The 23155-nt window shown below is 45.8% G+C and overlaps 1 protein-coding gene across 1 annotated transcript in view; it reads right to left on the bottom strand.

Moving 5' to 3' along the window:
- TNR (tenascin R) overlaps positions 1-22236 on the bottom strand; it is a 414120-nt gene extending 391884 nt beyond the window's left edge. Inside the window, exon 1 of the mRNA XM_049715362.1 lies at positions 21681-22236. The gene's annotated coding sequence lies outside the window, so the exon portion shown is untranslated. The remainder of the gene's footprint in view (positions 1-21680) is intronic.
- Between the last annotated feature and the right edge of the window lie 919 nt (positions 22237-23155).

Below are 23155 nucleotides of genomic sequence, written 5' to 3'. Positions count from 1 at the left end.
CAATCTTCACAAACATCTCAAAGAATACCCAGATAAAGAATAAATGGCTGAACCAATGCCAGCCAGGTAATCTTCACTCAACAGATGATGTGGTCATCCACTCCATGTTACATCCTGCAGGACTGAAGAAGGCCAAGAAATAGAGAGTAATAATATAACTGGTGGAATCTTTAGAGCTGTAGAATGAAGTTCAGGTTGTTGTTATTTAATATTTTTTAAGTTTAAAAATTTTAGTGGAGAGGTTCTCTGCAGTTTGGGCCTGAACCTCAATCTGAAAGTAAAATGACACCCAAGATACCCCCACCTCCGCCCATCTCCTAAAGTACACGTAGTCAACAACGAGTTAGAGGGTGTTGTTCAGACAGTTTGCGCAAGGAAGGACATTTCTCCTTGCTGTCTGTGGTCAGAGACAGTACATATACAGCACTGTTTATGTTCTGGGACTAAGCAAACACCCTTTCTGTTGATAGTAGGTCAGCAAACGCCTAAGCAAGATCTGCATTTGAGGTGTAGACTTTAAAAGCCCAAAGTAGGGCCAATGATACAATATAAAAGGAAAAGCAGAAAAACGTGATCACAAATTGTAACAAAGCCTGGGTATTATTTTTTAATTTATTTTTTTTTAAATTAATTTTTATTGAAGTATAGTTGCTTTACAATGTTGTGTTAGTTTCTACTGTACAGCCAAGTGAATCAGCTATACGTATACATATATCCCCTCTTTTTTTGGATTTCCTTTCCATTTAGGTCACCACAGAGCACTGAGTAGAGTTCCCTGAGCTATACATAGGTTCTCATTAGTTATCTATGTTATACATAGTATCAATAATGTATATATGTCAATCCCAATATCCCAATTCATCCCACCCCTTTCCTTCTTGGTGTCCATACATTTGTTCTCTATGTCTGTGTCTCTATTTCTGCTTTTCAAATAAGATCATCTATACCATTTTCCTAGATTCCACATATATGCGTTAATATACGATATTTGTTTTTCTCTTTCTGACTTACTTCACTCTGTATGACAGACTCTAGGTCCATCCATGTCTCAGTTTCATTCCTTTTTATGGCTGAGTAATATTCCATTGTATATATGTACCACATCTTTATCCATTCCTCTGTTGATGGACATTTAGGTTGCTTCCATGTCCTGGCTATTGTAAATAGTGCTGCAAAGAACATGGGGGTGCATGTGTCTTTTTGAATTATAGTTTTCTCTGGGTATATGCCCAGTAGTGCAATTGCTGGGTCATATGGTAGTTGTATTTTTAGTTTTTTAAGGAACTTCCATACTTTTCTCCATAGTGGCTATATCAATTTACATTCCCACCAACAGCGCAAGAGGGTACCTTTTTCTCTACACTCGCTCCAACATTTATTGTTTGTAGATTTTTTAATGATGGCCATTCTGACTGGTGTGAGGTGATACCTCATTGTAATTTTGATTTGCATTTCTCTAATAATTAGTGATGTTGTTTAATCTTTTCATGTGTTTGTTGGCTATCTGTATGTCTTCTTTGGAGAAATGTCAGTTTAGGTCTTCTGCCCATTTTTTTTTTCTTCTGCCCATTTTTTGTGTGTATGAGGTTTTTTTTTTTTAACATCTTTATTGGAGTATAATTGCTTTACAATGGTGTGTTCATTTCTGCTTTAAAACAAAGTGAATCAGCTATACATATACATATATCCCCATATCTCCTCCCTCTTTCATCTCCCTCTCACCTTCCCTAACCCCCTCGTCAAGTGGTCACAAAGCACCAAGCTGATCTCCCTGTGCTATGCAGCTGCTTCCCACTAGCTATCTATTTTACATTTGGTAGTATATATAAGTCCATGCCACACTCTCATAAGCCTGGGTATTTTTAAAACATTCTTAGTTTTTTCAAAATAATTTATATGATTACATGATATGAAATTCTTCAAAGCAATGGCTGTTTTTCAGTGAAGGAAATCTGATACACAAATAACCTTTGATTATAGGCAAATCAACAGAGAGGTGGAAGAGGGCAGGACTGGGGAAATCAGCTTGAATAAGCCCCAATGTGGCATGTAAGGAGTGACAGCCAGGTGAAAACAAGGGCATGAAGAGGCCACAGATCTATTCTAGACTAAAATGAAGATCCTCTCTACCAAAATACTTGTGGATGACTGCAGAGAAAGGAACCAGGCTGTAATAAGGGACCTTCTTAAGGAATGACAAGGGAATCCTAATGATAGCTTAACCTTGTTGTCTATTAAACAGTCCATTTGTGGTCAAAAATGGTGACTCTTTTCCCAAGGAGTCATATATTGCCCAGGAATTTTGGATTTATGAGACCTTTGTTAAAAAATCCCAAATCTCTCCATAGTAACTTTCAAGGACTATAATTCCCACAATAGTGCTTAGGGTCAACCTGTTTAAAATCACAACCAAGACTGAACCAAATCCAAGATCCATGTTTCTACCAAGGTGAAGGTTTCTGCAACTCACAAGATGAGACACTGATGAAGTATTCAGAGGGTAGTGATCACCCAGCATGCTCTAGTGGAAAGAGCATCATACCGGCTATCAAGACAACTGGTCCTGGCTTTACCACTGATTTTCTACGAGATTTCCTTTCTCTGTGTTTGGTCTCCTTGTCTATAAAACAAGAGAGTTGAATTAGATGCTTCCTAAGATTTCTCTAAATTCTAGGGAACAGGTATGGCAAAAGTCCTGAGGGGCTGAGGTCAACATTTTTGACAAACCAATAAGAGTGTAACAGAGTGAGTAGTAGAGAGAGCTATGAAATGGAGGTCCAAAATAGATGGAAGATTTTGTTGATCATGTAAGATATTTGAGTTTTATTTTAAGTGTAAGGAAAATTATTGGAGGATTTTAAGAAAGGAAGGAATATTATTTTATTTAAATTTCCAATAGATCACTTTAATTTTGGGTATAGATTGGCTCCAGGGGAAGAGTGGAATCAGAAATAATAGTTGAGGGCTTTTGCACTGGTCCAAGGGAGAGCTGCGGGCATTCATAGTAGAGGAAGGATTTGAAAAGTGTTTAGAGGTAGAGTCTACTGATCTTGCTGTTGGATTGATGTGGAGTGGCATGTGAGGAAAAAGAGGAAGTTAATGATGACTTCTAGGCTCTTTTACTTGAGCAACTAGGTAGATATAGCACCTTCTACCAAGAAGCGAAAGACTAAAAGAGGAACAAGTTTAGGACATCAATGAATCAAGAATTCTCTTCAGACACATTAAGTTGGAGGACTTTATTAGATATCTACCAGGTAGACTGTTGGCTTCTCTAAGCTGGGTTCCAGAAAGATGTTAGAGCTAGAGGCATGGATTTGGTAGCCATTGGTGTACAAGTGGTATGTGGTCCCTAGGTGAAAGTTAAACTCTTCTCTAGGCTCATGACTGAATTCTAGAGCCTTCCAAATTTTAAAGGTTGAATGTAGAAAGAGAAACCAGCAAAGTAGTGGCCCCTGAGACAGAAGGAAAACCTAAGAAGTGCATGTCAACAAAGCCAAGGGAAGACAGTAGTTTAAGGAAAGAGATGACTGTCCAGTGATGCTGAGAGGTCAACTACGAAAGCAGCAAAGAAATGACCATGAGATCTGGCAACATGAGACCACTGGTGCCCTTGAGCATTCTCTGTGGAGTGGTCAGGATAGGAGCCTGATTGGGTGAAGAGAGAATAGAAGTGAGAATCGATAAGAGTGACACGTTCAGTGAGTTTTGCTATAGATGAGAGCTGAGAAATAGCGTGGAAACTGGAAGGAGAGTAGAATCAGGAGAGGCTTCCATGTATTTTAAGGTAGGGAATATCAGAGAACATTTATATACTTATAGGAAAATGAAGTAGTGAGGGAGAAATTGAAGATTCAAGAGAGAAGGGGTGATAATTGCTGAAATGAAGTCCTTAGGAAACGTGAGGGGCTGAGTTCACAACACAAGGGGGGGTTTGGCCTTTGCAAAGAGCAGGGGCCCGGCACCCATGAATAAGGAGGGAAGACAGAGAGGACAGGCACTATGACAGCGAGAGGTGTGGTGTCAGTGGCAGGAAGATGAAGGAGCACCTGTCTGTAAAAATACCAAGTAAGGTCATCAGCTGGAAGAAATTAAAAAGGGAGGGTAGGCAGTCTTTGGAGAAAGGAGATGTAAAATTGAGATTTTGGAGAGTGGAAAGGAAATGTGCTAAAGAAGTGTCGTGGAATTGCCAGGCTGTTTCCAGTATCCACTCGGGATTGTGGTCATAAGTGTAAAGCAACAACAGTCCACACAGCTATCTATTTTTCTCTAGTAATGTGTACTTGTTCAGAGGTAAGCATGGCCTGGAGTTTAACCAGGTAGGGTTCTGCCAGGTGAGTACAGGACAAGAAGTCCACAAAGGCTTTGCAAGGGATTAATGCTAAAGATAGAGGCTAGAATCTCAGCCTGGTAAAGCCAAACAATGGATAGTGAAAAAAGAGGCCGGGTCAGGGGCTTGGAGACATAAATGCAGTGGTGTAATTGGTGGAGTTGAAGCGCGAGGGCAGAAGAAAAAGAAGAGCGGCCAGATTTGGGAAGCTTGACATCAGGACTTTGAAGAAGGTGCAGTTAATGGCACTGTCGAGGGCAAGGATATGGTCCTGGGAGTAGGTGAACCCTCTGGTGCTGTCATAAAAGTTTGAAAGACCCACTCCCTGCTTTCCTGGTCTATGTATCACCTGTCTTTACAGTTGACCAGAGAGGTGGTTTCCTAATAGGCATGATATAAGGGATGCTGCAGAAACCCTATCCCCAAAAATACGCCTACAGAGGCTTATAACTGCTTTCTGTCATTCTGCCATTAAAGCTTCCTTCATTTCTTTCTTTCTGCTTTTCATTAGTACCGCCGCCTAACCTATTAATTCATTATCAGTCATTTATACACAGGTGTGATTTAGTGGCTCAGAGCCTTTCAAGTAACACAGCAGCGGCTGCAATCAGATTTTTTTTTTTTTTTTTTTAATTTTTGCATATTTTTTTTTTTTTTTTTTTTGTGTGTGTGTGTGTGCGGTACGCGGGCCTCTCACTGCTGTGGCCTCTCCCGTTGCGGAGCACAGGCTCCCGACGCGCAGGCCCAGCGGCCATGGCTCACGGGCCCAGCCGCTCCGCGGCACGTGGGATCCTCCCGGACCGGGGCACGAACCCTTGTCCCCTGCATCCGCAGGCGGACTCCCAACCACTGCGCCACCAGGGAAGCCCTGCAATCAGATTTTAATAGGCTATAGGGCATGGCGTTTAAGGAAGAATCTGAATAGGGGATCTGCAAAGGGGAAAGGGGGTTAAGATATAAACCTACTATGTGCTAGTTTCTGCTCCAAGAGCTCCGCTTATGTGTTGCCGTTTGAGACACCATTATTTCTTCCTATGTATGCAACAGGAGGGCTCAGAAACATCTGTCCTTTGCCCAAGCCCCACACGAGTAAGTGATGAAGCCAGGGTCTGAAGTGAGAGCCACAGAGTCTAGGAAAGGTGTTCAGATGGGAGGAACAGGCATTTCAAAGGAAAAATAAAACAGCCTGCGGCACATCTTGGCAAACCTCACCATCCTAGTCTCCAGCTCCCTTCCTGAGGACCTCGGATGGTGTGTGTGGCTATTTTTTTTACTTTTTTCACGAGGTTATTCCTTGATGAGTTTTTTCCTCCTTTCCGGTTTTTTTTTTAAACGATAATTTAAATGTTTATTAGGTGCTCAGCCGCAGTATAAATACCCCCATTTGAATTGCTGACACACACATCAACAGGAAAGCAGTTTCCCGGACCAGAGCCTTGGCATGGGAGCCTCCCAGACGCATCCTCTTCCCAGAAGAGAAGGAGTTGAAGAAACAGAACAAGCCATTTTCTTAAACAAGCCACAGTTAAAGGAAACAGAATGAGCATTCAAGCTTTCTGGTCTCAGGGCTTTTCTTTCTTTCGTTCTCTATCCCTCATTCTCACTAAACAGTCTCGCCTTTAACCTCTGTACCACCAATCAGAGTGGTGTCATTTTTACAGGAAGAAGTAGGGAAAGCAGCGTGGGTGGCTGAGAACTGGCCTTGTGTTTTTCCAATGAGAGCAGCACAGCGTCCCCCAATGTTCTGTCAGAGAGGAGAGATCTGGAGGTTCTGCAGGTCTTGCCTACCCACCTACAAGTCCCCGCCCTCACTCTCTGGCTTGGAGATCTTGCAGTAGAAGATATGGTTAATATAAAAGAATATCTCAATAGCAAATAAAATTCAGTTAGGTTGTGCCTTTAATTCTCTGATGAAAAAGGCAATGAGCTTGCATCCTGCAGCATAGCTTAGGGTTCCACACCTAAAGCACCCAAACAGTTGATAATTCTCCCCATGGATATCCTGAGAGGAAGGCCCAAATTCTAACCTCCTTCTTCAGCATCATCTCCCACCATCCTTACCACCCCACCACCGTGACTCAATGATTCTGTTCTCCAGCTGCCTCACGTTTCTCAGCTACATTCTGACATGCCCTTTCTATGATTCTGAGCCTTGCATATTCTGCTCCCTCTCTGATGAATGGGGTGAACAAGCATTGTAAGTCACCTCACCCCCTCCCACCACCTCCGCACAGTTGGTTCCTAGACATTAACACTTCCATTTGCTGTGAGGTGGTGACTTACCTTTGAAGACACACAGGTGGCCAACAGGTACATGAAAAGATGCTCAACATCGCTAATCATCAGGGAAAAGCAAACCAAAAGCACAAGGAGATATCACCTCACACCTGTCAGCATGGCTATTATCAAAAAGACAAGATAACAAGTGTTAGAGAGGATGTGGAGAAAAGAGAAACCTTGTGCACTGTTGGTGGGAATGCAAAAACTGGTGCAGCCACTATGGTGGCTTTGTGTCTTCTCCTCTACCCCAATCAGATTGGGAGATCCTCAGAGACAGGGAGACATGTCTCATTCAATCCCATATCCAGCCATTAACAGAAACCCTCAAAGTAGGTCTTTAGTAACAGCTTGTTGAAATAGAGGATCCTGGATGAAGATCCATTCATTCCTTCATTCAGCCAGTATTTACTAAACACACTGTGCCAGGCTAGGAATCCAACTATGAATAAGACAAAGTCCTTACTCTCAGAGAGTTTATATTCTATTGGGAGAAGACAGACAATAAAGAAGAAATCAAATAAATATATATTATGCTGGCTGGTGATAAGTGATATAAATAAAAATAAAATAGTAGAGTGACAAGGAAAGCTATTTTACTTACTTTTTTTTTTTTTTTCTTTTTTTTTTTTTTTTGGTACGCTGGCCTCTCACTGTTGTGGCCTCTCCCATTGCGGAGCACAGGCTCTGGACGCGCAGTCTCAGCGGCCATGGCTCACGGGCCCAGCCGCTCCGCGGCATGTGGGATCTTCCCGGACCGGGGCACGAACCCGCGTCCCCTGCATCGGCAGGCGGACTCTCAACCACTGCGCCACCAGGGAAGCCCTTTACTTACTTTTTAACCTCTCTCGATTTCCCCTACCCCCAGCCCCTGGCAACCACTCTCTACTCTGTTTCTATGAGTTCAACTTGATGCTGTGCCGTATTTATCTTTCTCTGTCTGGCTTATTTCACTTAGGATAATGCCCTCCATGTTTCATGCTGTCACAAATGACAGGATTTCCTTTTATACAGCTGAATAATATTCCATCGTATATACATGTATGCTACATCCTTTTTATCCTTTCATCCACTGATGGACACTTAGGTTGCTTCCATACCTTGGTTACTGTGGATAATGCTGCTACGAACATGAGAATGCAGCTATCTGTTCGAGACAGCTTTCATTTCCTTTGGATATATACCCAGAAGTGGAATTGCTGGATCGTACGGTAGTTCTATTTTTAATTTTTAGAGGAACCACAGTGGCTGCACCAGTTTTTGCATTCCCACCAACAGTGCACAGGGGGTCTCTTTTCTCCACATGCTTCCCAACACTTGTAGTCTTTTTGATAATAGCCATTCCAACATGTGTGAGGTGCTATCTCCCTGTGGTTTGGATTTGCATTCCCTGATTACTGGTGATGTTGAACATCTTTTCATGTGCCTGTTGGCCATTTGTATGTCTTCTTTGGAGAAATGTCTATTCAGGTCCTTTGCCCACTTTTTTTTTTTTTTTTTTTTTGCGGTGCGCGGGCCTCTCACTGTTGTGGCCTCTCCCGTTGCGGAGCACAGGCTCCGGACGCGCAGGCTCAGCGGCCATGGCTCACGGACCCAGCCGCTCCACGGCATGTGGGATCCTCCCGGACCGGGGCACGAACCCGTATCCCTGCAATGGCAGGCGGACTCTCAACCACTGTGCCACCAGGCAAGCCCCCTTTGCCCATTTTTAATTGGACTATCTGGGTTGTGGTGGGTGTTTTTGTTTTGTTTTGTTGCTATTGAGTTGTATGTGTTCCTTGTATATTTTGCACATTAACCCCTTACCATATATGTGGTTTGCAAATATTTTCTCCCATTCCATAGGTTGCTGTTTCATTTTTCTGATGGTTTCCTTTTCTGTGCAGAAGCTTTTTAGTTGGTTTTAGTCCCACTTGTTTATTTTTGCTTTTGTTTCCTTTGCTTTTGATGTAAAGGAGAGCTATTTCAGATAAGATGAATAGGGTAGGCTCCTCTGTGGAGTCTACATTTGAGGCTACTGGCCTGCTGGACACAAGCTCTGTGTTCTTTTGCTACTGGTGGGATGAGGTGGGAGCTGATCCCTGTGTAGTGGCTGTGATGAGTGACTCAGGTTCCCAAGACAGCTGGCTAGGGGGAGGTAGGAAAGCCAAGACTATCTGGCCATAGGAAACTTGGCTGCTGTAGCATTCAGCACTAATCTACTAAGGGAGCTATTTTGGAACACGCTGTAGAAATGAAAGAGCTTGCGAGCCTTGTGCCAAAAGCTCTAAAGAAAACCCCGAGCCCTGCCCAGCCCCCCAGATATGCTACAGAGGCCTCAGGAGCTGATTCTGTCTTCTGGGCATCTAGGCAGAGGGTATTCTTAACCTTTGTGATTTCAACTACCAGCCCAATCCCAGCACGACATAAAGGGCTGTAAAATGATTAAGCCCCAAACTGCAAGAGTTGTGATCTCCATTCTGTCACTTACTACCTGTGCTCTCCTGGACAAGCCACTGAACCTCTACAGAAATTCCACCATCTATAAAATGGGAGCAATTAATGAGTCATTTTGCGTACCTTCACACATAGTTTTGGGGATCAACTGTGATATATGTAATAGACTGAACATTATGAAGCACAACAAAAATGCACAAAATTATTGTTGCTGAGAATCAGGGAATCAACATTTACTGAATACCTGTGAAGTGCTAGAAGCCCCATAGGCGTTACCTTATTCAATTTTCACAGACTTTTAAAGAGCTATCATCCTCTTCATCTTAGAGTTGAGGAAACAGGGGCTCAGAGAGGATAAGTGGGCTCATCAAGGGGGTAGAGCTAGGCAGAGCCAGGATCAAAGCTCAAGTCCACAGTCTTCAGAACTGACGCTATTTCTCCTGACTCTGTGTCTTCCTGTCTGTGGGTGGTTGGCCCAAGCTTGGGATGGATTCTCAGCCCTGAATAACCCCACTCAGAACTTTCCCCAAGTTGCCCCTCTCAGCCCCAGTGCAAGAGCTAAACACTAGCCTCTAACCAAGCGTGCGTTGGGGTGCCCAGGCCTCCTGGTCCCCAGTGCTTTTATTCTGGGATGAACCTTCCTTTTGGCTTGGTGAGTTGCTGCATTGGGAACATTGGGGGTCGGCTCTAAAGCACTGCACAGCCCCCCTGCTCCTTTGCCTGATATTCTGCCACTATCTCCATCTCTGGCCACACAGCAGGATAGGCATAGGCTACAGTGAGTTGCCCTTTGCTCCCTCCCAGCCAACACTACCTACCTCCCCTGCAATCTTCTGGTGGTCCTGGCTGATGTTCAATTTATGTCCTCACAGCTGAACAAGAAACCTCCACAGGAACAAATTGAGCTTTACTGCGTCTGCCTGCCATACTCCTCCCAGCTGGACCGATCATTTGAGAATCCATTACAGGAATTTTATTTTGCACGGTGGCAGATCTGAGTTAAAAGAAGTGAGAGAGTGGCATGGACATATATACACTATCAAATGTAAAATAGATAGCTAGTGGGAAGCAGCTGCATGGCAAAGGGAGATCAGCTCCGTGCTTTGTGTCCACCTAGAGGGGTGGGATAGGATGGGTGGGAGGGAGACGCAAGAGGGAGGAGAAATGGGGATAAATGTATATGTATAGCTGATTCACTTTGTTATAAAGCAGAAACTAACACACCATTGTAAAGCAGTTATACTCCAATAAGGATGTTAAAAAAGAAAAGAAAAGAAGTGGCCCACAAGTGAATGGGTAGTTACACCTGTGGCCCCCATAATCCCCAAAGTGGATAAACCACGAAGTGAATGAGGTTTTTGTGGGTAGATGAGAATTGACACCACTTTGTGAGACTGGATGAAGGAAAATCCATTTAAGAAAACTCACTTGCTTAGAGCTGGATTCTTTTCTCATCCTGAAAGTGTTAGATGAGGCTTTGCTAAAAAAACAGGACTCCCCAAAGGAGGGAGCGTGGAAGAAGTGACAGCACTGAGCCCTCGAGAGAAATAGTGACTGATCTGACCTTATTTTTAAACCAACCTTTGTGATTCAAACCAAGCTTGTGAGAGCTACGATTCTCCAGGCTTTGCATCTCTCTCTGGCCAGCGGGAACCTAGGTAGTTTCTGAGCGATGCTCAGGACAACATGGTAATTAAGTACACAGAGCTCCTGGGTACAAATCCTGGCTCTACCATTTATTATGTGTCTTCTGGCAAATTAAGCAATCTCTCTGTGCCTTAATTTTTCCATCTGTAAAACGGGGACAATAATAGTACCTCCCTCAAAAGGTGGTTGTATAGATTTAGTAAGTTTCTACGTGTACTTAGATAATTGCCTGGCAATCATGTTTATCATGTAGGTGTTAGTGATTTTGGCACTAAATATTATGGCACTAAAAATAGACATGGAGCTATTTTGGATCCAGTTGGTGACTTAAGAACCCAGCACAGCCTAATGTCCTGGTAGACGATCTTGGGTAACCACTCCCCTCGGTTCCTACCTGGTCACTGGCAGGGCTTGGTCAGGCCAGTTACTGAGCCTAACTCCAGGGGGAGACACAAAACTTCAAAAATGAAAAAGCTATTTTCCCTTTCTAGCAGCATTTTGCCATTGGCAAATCATCCCCTTAGCAACATTTGACCTTAAGAACTTAGAAGGAAAAGGGCAAAACATTTCAGGGAACAGGAGCTGGGTCTCCTCCCAGGTTTCACACCACAGCAGAGTAGGGGGATGTCAGGTAGGATCCCCTGGCCAGTCTGTCAAATGCGGTCGCCGAGGCCCCCAGGACCCTGTCTGGAAAGCATGGAAGCAATGGAAAGCTGTGTGTGCAGACAGAGAGCTGTGTACTGGCCCTTGTCTCCTCTACTCCGGCCACAGAGAAGAGGTGCCGCAGGGCTGGAAGGGGACCTCTGTGGGGTTCGAAGGAGGACACTGTCAGGGAAGCCACCGCTGGCCCTCTCTGGTTGTTATTCCCTTTCCCTCCCCATCTCCAAGGATGGCTGCCTGAGCTTTCACTCTTACTAAATTAAGCTGATAAAATACAAATGAAAAAAGGGGCAGGGGTAGGGAGGAGGGTAAGGCACTCTCTTCCTCTGCATTTTAATAATGCCTATACTGTGCCTCAGACCATTTTTAATAAGAGATTGACAGATAGTGGTTGCCTCCCCACCCCCACCCATTACATATCAGGATCCAGATCAATCCTCTCCTCTGGAATATTCCACTTGCCCCCTCGTGGATGGAGGATGGACAGAGGATGCCACGCCCTTGACATGGTTGGCGGACCTCTTGAGTGTCAGGTCTGGAAGGGCATCCCTAGTTACCCAAAGACATATTCCCCAGGGACCTGTGCCCCAGGTGGGCAGCACTGAGCTCCTGATCTTTCCAGGGAGCCAGTTATGGGGATACAAACAGGCCCACCACAAGGGCAATCCCAGGGGGATAGGGCTATCAGTCAACCTTCCCCTGAGTTGCTGCCCCACGTGCTCTAGCCCAGAGGTCTTTGCAGGACTGAGGAGAACTGGTGGCAAGATTAAAAGAAGGCAGGGTTCGAGTCCCCTGCCTGTCTCTGGAACGTACTTGTTCCTGCAGCCAGTCTCAGGCCACATGAAGTCTCCCCCACCCCATGGGGGGAATATATGTCAAAGTATCCATGTGACCTCTAACCTCCACCCTCAGAATGCACCCCTTCCACCATAAACATTTCCATCAAGAGAGAACTCCACTGATTGAAGACCCTCTATGTGCTACCGGCTGTTATGAGACTTCACTCAGAAAATGACATCTCATTTAACCCACACAGCAATTCTGAGATGTAGGAACTATTCACCTCCTTTCATGGGTAAGGAAACTGAGGTTCAGAGAAGTCAAGTGACTTCCCCAAGGCCACACAGCCAGTAAGTGGCAGAGCCAGGATTCAAACCCTGGTTGGCCAAGGTTTCACCGGGCGTTTTTCTGCTGGCCCAGCAGGGACAGTAGGAGAGGCAAGGCAGGCAGGGGCTGGTCAGCACCGGCCCTGCAGTCTCATCGCTGTAACCCATCTGGAGCTATGAGGCGCAGAAGCCTGACAGCTTCCGAGGCAGATGAAAAGCCAACCTTCCTCAAATTGTTTTATTTAAAGCCAGACTCCTGACTGTTTGAAGCCACTTGATTTTGGCAGTACTTGTTCCTCTTTCTTTTTCCTCTCTGCTTTTAAACAGCCCTCGGAGATAAGGGGAAAGCATCGTTGCCGGTGCCTCACTTGCAGATGCTCAGAAGACCTTCTTCCTCTCCACGCCCCCCCACCCCCCATCCCCCGCCGCTGGCTGCTCTGGGCTGCAGCTGGGCTGCGAGCGTGAGCGTGTGAGCGCGTGGGCGCGTGGGCGCGTGCACACGGCTGGGCTGGAGAAAGGCAGGGAGCCCGGAACTGATCTGCACCCGAAGTATAGATACAGATGAAGTCTTTTGCTTTTATAGTGAGTCTCACCGGCGTTAAACTTCATTTATATCTCTATAAATGTATACGGCTTTGAACAGGAGGCTTTATGGCTGGGTTTATAAATTCCGTCTCCCTGCAGCACAGCCTGGATCACAGGAGATGGCCCCTTTACCGACTGCGTGGCCTCTGCCCTTTGCGACACAACCACTTGCAGGGCTCTCATCTGGTCCTCAGGGCCTTGGACCTTCTGCTGCCTGGGCTCTCTGGCCCTGGTGCTGCCCTCTCCCTGTCTGCACGCGCCCTCTCACCCCTGGCTCGCAGCTGGCCGGGCTGCCGGGAGGAGGGGGAGGACACGGGGCTTGTCAGCTGACTTCCGCTCTACACCTGTCCCTGGGCCAGAGCCCCACTGCCGACCTTGATATTGACAAGCTCAGGGGAGACGGCAGGACAGGCTGGCAAAACCTGGTTTATGAAGGTATCTGTTTTACAGGATCCGTTTAGATAAACAGAGCATCCACACAGATGCAGGCGCTCAGCGGCCACGGGGTTTACAATACTTCAGGAGCAGGCAGCCGCTTCTCTCCTGATGGGCTTGCAGAGATAAAGTCACGGTAATCTACATAAACCCAAGCCTTTGAAATTGCACACAGTCAAAAAATTCCAACAATTACTCCAGCCACGAGGTGGCTGTTAGATGTTCTTCTTATGAAGAGATAATTATAAAGGAAGAGAAAACATTTCATAAATAAAACTCAGAACGGCAGAATAATCTGGAGGGAGGGGAAGCAAGAGAAAAGACATCCAGGGGCTTCCCTGGTGGTGCAGTGGTTGAGAGCCCGCCTGCCGGCGCAGGGGACACGGGTTCGTGCCCCGGTCCGGGAAGATCCCACATGCCGCGGGGCGGCTGGGCCCGTGAGCCATGGCCGCTGAGCCTGCGCATCCGGAGCCTGTGCTCCACAACGGGAGAGGCCACAGCAGTGAGAGGCCCGCGTACGGCAAAAATTTAAAAAATTTAAAAAAAAAAGAGAAAAGACATCCAAAGGTTCACAGTCTCCAGCTGAGTGTAGAGTGGGGTTCAAACACCCAGTGTCTCCTTAAGGTTCAAATTAATTTCAGTCTAGTACAATTTCCAGGTAATTAATTGGCAAGAGGCATCTTTCAGATATTTTTAAATATCAGCCTGCCCGGCTCTTGGTGCTAAAGGAGAAGAAAAAATAACCAACACATGCTGTTAAAATCAAAGTGATGTAAAACAAGGGCCTGCCCAGCCCATTAGCACTTGAGGAGAATATAAGATCCAGGTCAGCACAGATAATTGTCAGACTGTTAAAATGCCAAGTACCCTAGGCTGCCCCCAGTCCCCAGGCCACAGGAAATAGCTCGTGGCACATTCGTTCATGCTCCACGCCAGGTGCTATCCTAGGCACTGTGTACTTGTGCCCCACTTGATTCTCATAAGAACCTTTTAAAGATGTGATGATCTTTATAGGCTTTTTGGGGGTGTGTGGGGGTCAGTGAAGAAGCCCTGATGAGGAACCTCAGATTCTCAGGAGCAGGAATTTGAAGCCATGCTTCCTGGTAATAAAACCCCAGTTCTTGGGCTTCCCTGGTGGCGCAGTGGTTGAGAGTCCACCTGCTGATGCAGGGGACACGGGTTCGTGCCCCGGTCGGGGAAGATCCCACATGCCGCAGAGCGGCTAGGCCCGTGAGCCATGGCCGCTGAGCCTGCACGTCCGGAGCCTGTGCTCCACAACGGGAGAGGCCACAACAGTGAGAGGCCCGCGTACCACAAAAAAAAAAAAAAAAAAAAACAACTCAGTTCTTGCTTCTTGTTGTACGTGTGGCCCCAGGGTGGCAAAGGTATGGCTAAAACTAAGACGGGAGCAACAGAGAGGAGTGAAAGAGCTTGGATTCTGTTTCAGTCAGACAGAGATCAAAAACAGCCCAGACATCTACTAGCTTTGCAGCCTCAGGCAAGTTATTTAGCCTCTCTGAATTCAGGGGCTTTGTTTTCTTCATCTATGTGTTCTGTCCGCTGTGGTCTTCATAGAGAAAAGCAACTGTTTCAACTCAGGTTGTGCCGTGACCAGGGTTTTCCCTTCTCATTTGGCTGGAGAAGGTTTTCCTTGCCAACCTTGCTCCTGGGTTGTTATGAGGATTAAACACCTAGCTCAGCCCCTTCCACATAGCAACCTCCAGTACATGAGAGCTCTTTCTCCTATTATGGTGAAGATCAAGTGCAATACTCTATTGCCCAGCCTGGTATAGTGCCTAGCACATTATGAACACAGCATAAATAATACCCATCATCATCACCGTCATCATCATCGTTATAACAAGGGAAACAAGTGTAGGAACTCCTGTACTTAGGTAGAGCAGGACCAACAGCAAAAGGAGAAAGTTTTTCTTGGGCCCTGCTGTGTGCCAGACCCTGTGCTGGGCTCTCCCAGCCTTCATAGGATTGGTTATCTAGGTGGAGAGGCACCTAGGTTTTCACATATAAGATTAGCAATAATGCAAAGTGTAAGATTCCACTAAAGATACTTAAAAGGAATCACAATAGAGCCCTCCTGAACTGCCAAACTGGTGATAAAAGCAAGAAAAGAAAGACGTTAAGGCACAGGCTTCAAACCTGGGCTTGAGCTCCTGTTGTATCACTACTTAGCTGTAAAAAGTTGTACAGGTCACATAAATTATGATGCCTCTGTTTCCTCATCTGTAAAATGGGCATAATAGTATATGTCATATGCTTTAGTTACTAAATGACATAGAGTATATAAAGCGTTTATTAATAGTAACAAGAGCAAACATTTCTTAAGGGCATTCTCTGTGCCATGCACTTGGCTAAAGCCCATAGCAAGGACTCAGTCAATGTTAGCTAGTATTATCATTAAACAATAGAAAGATTCAAGCTACCAGGGCCCAGGGATGTGAATTCTTAGGCGGACTCGGATCAAAAACTAGACTCCAGCCCACAGATGTTGCTAAGCTGTTGTCAAACATTAGCCATTCTGGGTTGATACTGTCCTGGGATCAATGTTCCAGGCTTTTTCCTCTTTATCTGCATACCATATAGTATGATGAGCACTCATCCAGATTAAATGAATTCCTCCTGGGTCCTGGTAATAATAACCTTTTACTGAATCATCTACAGCCAGAGGATAAGATGTTATTATGGGAGCCAAGCAGGGGTGAGCTTGGCAGTGCCTGCTCTAAGGACAGAGGTCCCAGGGTTGTAAAACTGTAATGAGTCTGTTGGCTTATTTGTCCCTGGCCCCAGAACTCCATCTCTCATTTTGGAATCTCACCGTGTAACACATAAGCCAGGAATGACCCAGAGACGTGCCCACCAAGGGTAAGGGTTGACCTCTCCCTGTCTCCTGGTACCTCGCTGGGCTAAGATTGGGGCGCTTCAGTGGGGGAATAGAAGAGTTTAGGATCTCAGTTTACTTGAACTGTGTCTGTTTTACACTTACCAGAAAGGGTCAGAGTATAGGAACTAGACCTAGTTCATTGGGTTGGTGGGGAGTACATCACCCCCACTTCTTCTCCTTGATTTGACTCCAGAAAGCAACCTGCCTGGTCTTCCTTCATAGGGAAAGGGAAGAATTTCAACCCCACTGAGACCTAGGACCAGAGAATCTCCCTTTCCCACTTGGTTGCAGAGAGAAGTACAGGTAACCGGCCAGAATTAAAGAAGCAGAGACAAAGCAACCCAAATCTCCATCAATGGATGCCTAGGTAAACAAAATGTGGTACATACATACAATGGAATGTTATTCAGCCTTAACAAGGAATGAAATCCTGACACATGCTGCAACATGGTTGAAACTTAAAGACATTATGCCAAGTGAAATAAACCAGACACAAAAGGACAAATATGGTATGATTCCACTTATATGAGGTATAAGAGTAGTCAAACTCATGAAGATGGAAAGTAAAATGGTGGTTGCCAGGGGCTGGGGGGAGGGGAATGGAGAGTTATTGTTTAAAACTACAGAGATTCAGTTTGGGAAGATGAAAACGTTCTGGACATGGATGGCGGTGATGGTTGCATCAGTACGTAGGGCCACTGAACTGTACACTTGAAAATGGTTAAACTGGTAAATTTTATGTTATGTATACTTAATCACAAGAAAACAAAAGAAGAGAAAGGAAAGAGGCCAAAACTGCTTAAATTCCCTTTTCCACCTGACGTATTGATTACCTGCTATGTTCAAAATGTTATCAATACAATTCCAGTCCAAAATCATGTTCCAAGGTAAAGATGTGGTGAGTCTCATATACAATTGGAAATGGCATTTAAACACCTCTATTCCAGTTTCCCCCTCTCACTGGACTTGCTCTTAAGAAGATGAAACTCCGGTTAGGTGGAGAATCTCATCTGATCTTTATTAACATAGCCTATAATTGAGATGAGACAAAGGTGTGTCTCTGCACTTTTCCCAAATCATCTACTAGAATTGGCTTTGTGGAGATCAAATTTTATGTTTCTGCACAAACCTAGACCTTAAGGAATCCTCACCACGACTCTTCTAACTTGCCATGTCCCAGTGGCTTAGCAACCTATGCTCCCCTCTGGGGGATCCCAGCTGAGAGAGCTGACTCAGGAAGGAGCCTTCCCATAAATGAGCTGGTGGGGTGCATTGTCTGAGACAGATAAACCCAGAAAGGGGCAGAGCCTGGGAAGGAGGTACTTAGTAAAGTCTCTGAGTGGAAGGAGGCAGGGGACATGCTTACCCACCAAGCATGTAAACAGCTCTATTACCTACTTGGACAAATTTTGAGGTCTACTAAAGACTCTAATTTATTGGTTGATCTTCCAGAAACTCTGACACTTTAGTTCAAGCTGTGCACAAAATGCCCTATGTCTATCCAACTTTCCCTGAACATAGAGCATCCACAGATATAGGGTGGGAGAGAATTGGACAGGCAAGGTATCAGGACTGGTTACGTACAGGGGTGTGTGTGTGTGTGTGTGTGTGTGTGTGTGTGTTTCACCAAAGTCATTAAAACCTTCTGATAATGCCACTGCTTCTTCATGGTAAAATAGAATAGAGATTCCCTATTCTGTCCTACAACCAGGGAGGGGAGCAAGATGAATGGTGACATCTCTTGATGGAGCTATGATGATGTGATAGTATCAATACATGAGTCTCTGCAAGGTACCTTGTAAAGCCACTCTTAAATAAGGAGAAACAGCAACCTCCTCAGCCACAATCTTTGTGGATGGAGCTGAATTTCCTGGCATAAGCACTGTCACAGTGAACTCTACTCTCTCTTTCCCTAGTAAGCTCACACGGGTACTCTTTCCTCACCTCACTCTCCTAGAACCAAGAAGGAATGACTCATGCCCAGCCACCTGAATGCTGAATTCCAAGTTTTTAATAGACATTTTCAACATCTTCTCCATGCACTGTACCATCAAATAACTCAGGTCAGCTCAGAGGCAGGGACCTACAGGGGCTTCCATGGTTCCTATTTGGGCTTGATTGTTGGCTTCTACACACACCACTTGAAATGACCACTTGACCTTCCAACACCATGACCATAAACAAGGAATAAACCCCTCCCCCACCTCTATGCACCCAGTAACAGTAGCATCAGACCTCTGAAATGTTCTCTGAGAGGTCTAGTGTCTACATGACACATTAAGCAATACATTTCCACTGCAAAATGTAGCAGTTGAAGCTATGGTGATAGACGTCAGAAAGTGATGGGGTTGGAAGAGGGAAAGATTTATCAGAAAGAAGCATAAGGGAAGTTTTGTATATCTTGTTTGGGGGAGTGGTTAAATGGGTGTACACAGTTGTCAAGACTTACTAATCTTGACACTTAAGACCAGTATAATTTTATTATATGCAAATTATACCTAAAACTTTTTTTTAAAAAAGTAACAGTGGCCTTCTCCAGGTAAAAGATGGCAACCCATGGCTGTGGAAAATAGAGTGGGATGCCGACCTTTTCCTTCTCTCCACCTTTTCCCACGTCTCTCGTCCCCCCAGATCTCAGAGACAGCCCCGCAAGAGTCTCTCCTGCTCAGTGAAAGACGGCTGGATATGAAACTACACTGGCTTTCTTTCCAGAATGCTGGCCTGATGTGAGGGCTAGAGCTGCCAGGGGAGTGGAAGTTTCATATGTAGGGTTGGTTTATGTCCAGTCCCCCACTCCTCTCCATGGGTCTCTGTAGGTGCTTAGAGCCCAGCCCTCTCCTGCTTCTTAGTCATCCTCCCACATTTTGAGCCACAAAGAACTCAGTGGAGGTGTTCCCAGAGGAGGCTCATAGGAGAGAAAAGTCATCAAACACCTTGGTAATGTCATTACCAAGACACCCATGGTAATCCAAGGCATGGAAGGGTGCCTTCAGCTGGGATTTCTGGGGCAAAGTGAGTGTGGCAAGCAGGTGCGTGACATCATTTCAGCCTGGAGGCCACCAACCTGGGGTTCTCTCTTCACAGTAAGTCCAGAGAGTTCCTCACTTTTCTGGCCGTGGCTCGTGACCATCTTCTTGGCTGAGAATTAAAGGCCAGCAACTCCTTGAGACTCCTGGTCCGTTCTCACTCTTCACCAGGGAGGAGCCATTACTGCACAGTGAATTCACTAAAAGGCTCTGGTTGCAAATCTGTCCGCTGGGGAGCAATTCATCCCTGCTCTCTCCTACACATGAGCATTTCTGCACTTCACAGGTGATGAGATATTAGGGGACTAGAAGTTCTGTTTCCGCTTTTGCTACCCTCTGGCCTAGCACTTTAAACTCCTACATCTCCCCATTTATTAAATGGGACCAGTAATGGCACTGAGCACTTCTTTCAGAGCGAATATAAGGTCATTAATAAAATAATGACCACTAAGTGTGGTGACTTCAGGAATAAATGGTGGCTTTGGATAGGGTCCACTGCAGGGGCATGAATTTTTTTAAACCTTCAGAGACATGTCATGCAGAAATCCATCTACTCTCTTGTTCAAGCCGGGAGATTTTGAGAAAGGAAGGGGTTGGGAGAGTTGACATATGAATGAGTCAGTTCTGGTTACTGATACCCTGCTTTGTCTATTTCAATCTTTTCCCCCACCATTACAACCTCACTCTTCTCCTCACTGCATTATTCTATTTTCTGACATTCTAAGGAGATGCTGAGGTTTCTGGATCCAATGGTAAGCATAGCTTAAAAACAAACAAACAAACAATGATGCCATGTCACTGAGGACTATGTCTTTCACCGAGAATCCTCCCCAACCAGAGGCAGAGAGTATTTTGTTCAGCTTGGAGGGGGGACCCAGGGTACTGAATTAAAAGCAAGACAGAGAGTCACCACCCTAGAGTTTATTGGCAGTTGGAAGGAGTGAAACCTCCCACCTCTGCCTCTCTCCTGCCTCAAAGTGCTTGAAGGAAATGACTGGAACCTTATCCAGTTAAGGGCCAATTTGAGGCAAGGTTTGCTCTTACAAGAAACCACGTCTTTAAAAATCTCCCTTTGGGATGCTCTCCATGGAGATTCAGATGACTGAAGGAAATCCTCAATAACACTTGTTGAATGGCCCCACCCGAGCAGGTGTGGGCAGGACTGAAGGGCAGGGACAGGCAGATAGCGTCTCCAAGGCAAAACCAAGGCAGCTGCGGGGAATTAATTGAACATATTTCAGAGGGGCCAGAAGCAGAGGAGACAAAGCAGTACCTTGCGAAAAAATCATAGCAATGAAGTCTAAAGTAATGACGAGTCCCTTTGTGGAGACTTTCAGTGTTGGAGGACATAATGCTATTTCAAGCCTTCCTGAGTCAGGACCAGTCTAGATTCACTTCTGCTTCCCCAGACATGTAGGGACAAATCTTTCTCCTGAGCTGTCTTTCACTGGCAGAAAACAAGGCAGAACAGACTTTGTCCTCTTTCCAACCACACATAGTCAAGTATGACAGAAAAGTGGAGGGCACTTCCTGCCTCCTTGCAGACATAGTATAATCCACATGGCCAACCTCTGCAAAGCTCAAGCTATTGACACTTTCTTATCACCATGAAGGCAGGGGGACCTCAGCCCCCAAGCCACCCCAGCCTGATGCCTACCTGTTGCCCCTGCCCACTTGCCATGGTTTCACACCAGGAGAGAAAGCAAAAGGTCAGGTTGGGCTCTCTTCACAGCAAGAACCCAGAGAATCCTGGGGAAACTGACATTTTAAAGACCACCTCCTCCAACGTCTCTCAGAGGAGCATAACTTTTAACTCTACCTCCGCTCTCAACCCCCCAGGCTTCCTTGGCAACACTTCCCCTCCATGGATGGCTTGTCGGGAAAGAGTTAAAGAAGGTGAGCGACTAATTCCCCAAACCCTCCTTCTTATCTACATAGAAAAAGAAAAACAGCCCTACACGGAGACACGCAGAAACCCACTGGCGATTTAGCTCGGTCCTCACCTGTCTTATGCAACAGAGTGCGCGCGCACACACACACACACACCCCTAAGGCCAGAGTCCACATCCCCCTTTAATTTGGTAGACATAGTTTGGCACCTTTCTTTTCCCTACGCAGAACCCGGCTCGACTGGCAGCAGAGAGATAGATGTAACCTTAGTGCCAAACGCCTTGCAGGAACACAAGAGACACACAGGAACCAAAATGCATCTCATAGCTCTCCGTGGTGCTGAAATCACGCTAGCGAGGAAATCGAAGGAGCAAGTGCGCTGGACTTACCCGGGCTGGGGGTGGGTGGCACGGGAGCTAGAGGAGCTTCCTGTGTAGAGAATTCTTGTCTTTGCGGGCTGGAGCCAGCTGATGCGCTCACCTAGAGAGCCCACCTCTCTCTCTTCTCTTCCCTTCCTCCTTTCCTGGGAGGATGAGAGGAGGCTCCACGAAAGAAATGAAACCCAAGCTGGCAGGGCTAGAGTGGAAGGAGAAAGCGGAGGCAACAAAAATAAGCTCGAAAAGTCAGGTGGCTTTACTCCACTAGTGGTAATTCCTTGGGTCAGGGAGGACCCCTCTTCTCTCACTCTGTGTCTGCGCCTTTCTCCGTCCCTGCGTGCTGAGCCAACAGCCTTAGTACAGTCGGTTCCTGCCTCTGACGTGAAAGAGACGAGGAAGCCTGGGACGGCTTTGCTCTCTCTCTCTCTCTCTCTCTCTCTCTCTCTCTCTCTCTCTCTCTCCCTCTCTCTCTCTCACGCGCTCTCTCTTGTCCCCTCTTGCTGAAATTTCAGCAGCATGATATATTTTTTTAAGCCTCTGTTTTTTCCATCCCCCTACAAGCAGCCCCCTAGTGGACAGAAGAGGAAATCATCCTGAGTCCTCTTTCAGACACAGGAACAAGCTCCCTACCCACAAACTCTTAGGGGCTGCTTCCACACAGACAAGGTCCTGTAGAGCCAGGGTCCTCCCTCTAGCCAACCCAGATAGGAAGGGAGAGGGGGGTGGAGGAATAGGGGGAGGACAGGAGCTTCTGCAAATCCTTTGCTCATGACTGCAGAAGTAAAAATGTGAAATCGGGTGGGGGTGAGTTGTTGGGGAGTGATGTTTTGGAAGAAGATCAGTTATAGGGTTCCCAAGTAGTTTAAGGTCCTGACTCAGCAAAAGGCAGTCTCCAAAAAGCCAGGGTCTGCAGCAAGGTGAGCTATGTCTACACACAGGACAACCCAGGAATGGAGTGTTTAAAGAGTCAGGGAATGGAGGAAACCAAGGAGAGAGTATCTAGCCAGCACTTCATCTAATGCCCTAACATGACTTTTTTGAAAGCAGGAAGAAAACCACCTGGGGAGACTTGGCCTGAGATCAACCCAGAGATGGAGAGAGAAGTGACCTTGTTGAGCATCCATGGAGAACCACAGCACAGAAGGGCCAATGAGGGGTCACTTCTCACAGGCTCCCAAGGGATGTCTTACACTCCTTTTTAAATGTACTGTCTCACAGCCTCCTGGAAAGAGTCCTAGTACTTACATCTACAAAGTTGAGTTCTAGTTTCAGACTGCCACTTGCTTCCTGGGCATTTTGCTTCTTTATGGCTCAATTTCACTGTCTGTAAAATGTGGGTAATGCTGCCCCCTCCCTACTGAATAGGAATGCTGAGGGACTGGAATGATATAGAGAAGTAGAACTGCATCGTTGACAGGGAATTTAAAGGTATCCTAGCCAAACACTTTTCTTATGTTTGATTCATCCCTAGCAAATAATAATAGCTA

The sequence above is a fragment of the Orcinus orca genome, chromosome 1, assembly GCF_937001465.1.
Source record: "Orcinus orca chromosome 1, mOrcOrc1.1, whole genome shotgun sequence".
Classification (NCBI taxonomy): domain Eukaryota; kingdom Metazoa; phylum Chordata; class Mammalia; order Artiodactyla; family Delphinidae; genus Orcinus; species Orcinus orca.
Note: the sequence above shows the minus strand (reverse complement) of the source record. Positions and strands in the feature narration are given on the sequence as shown.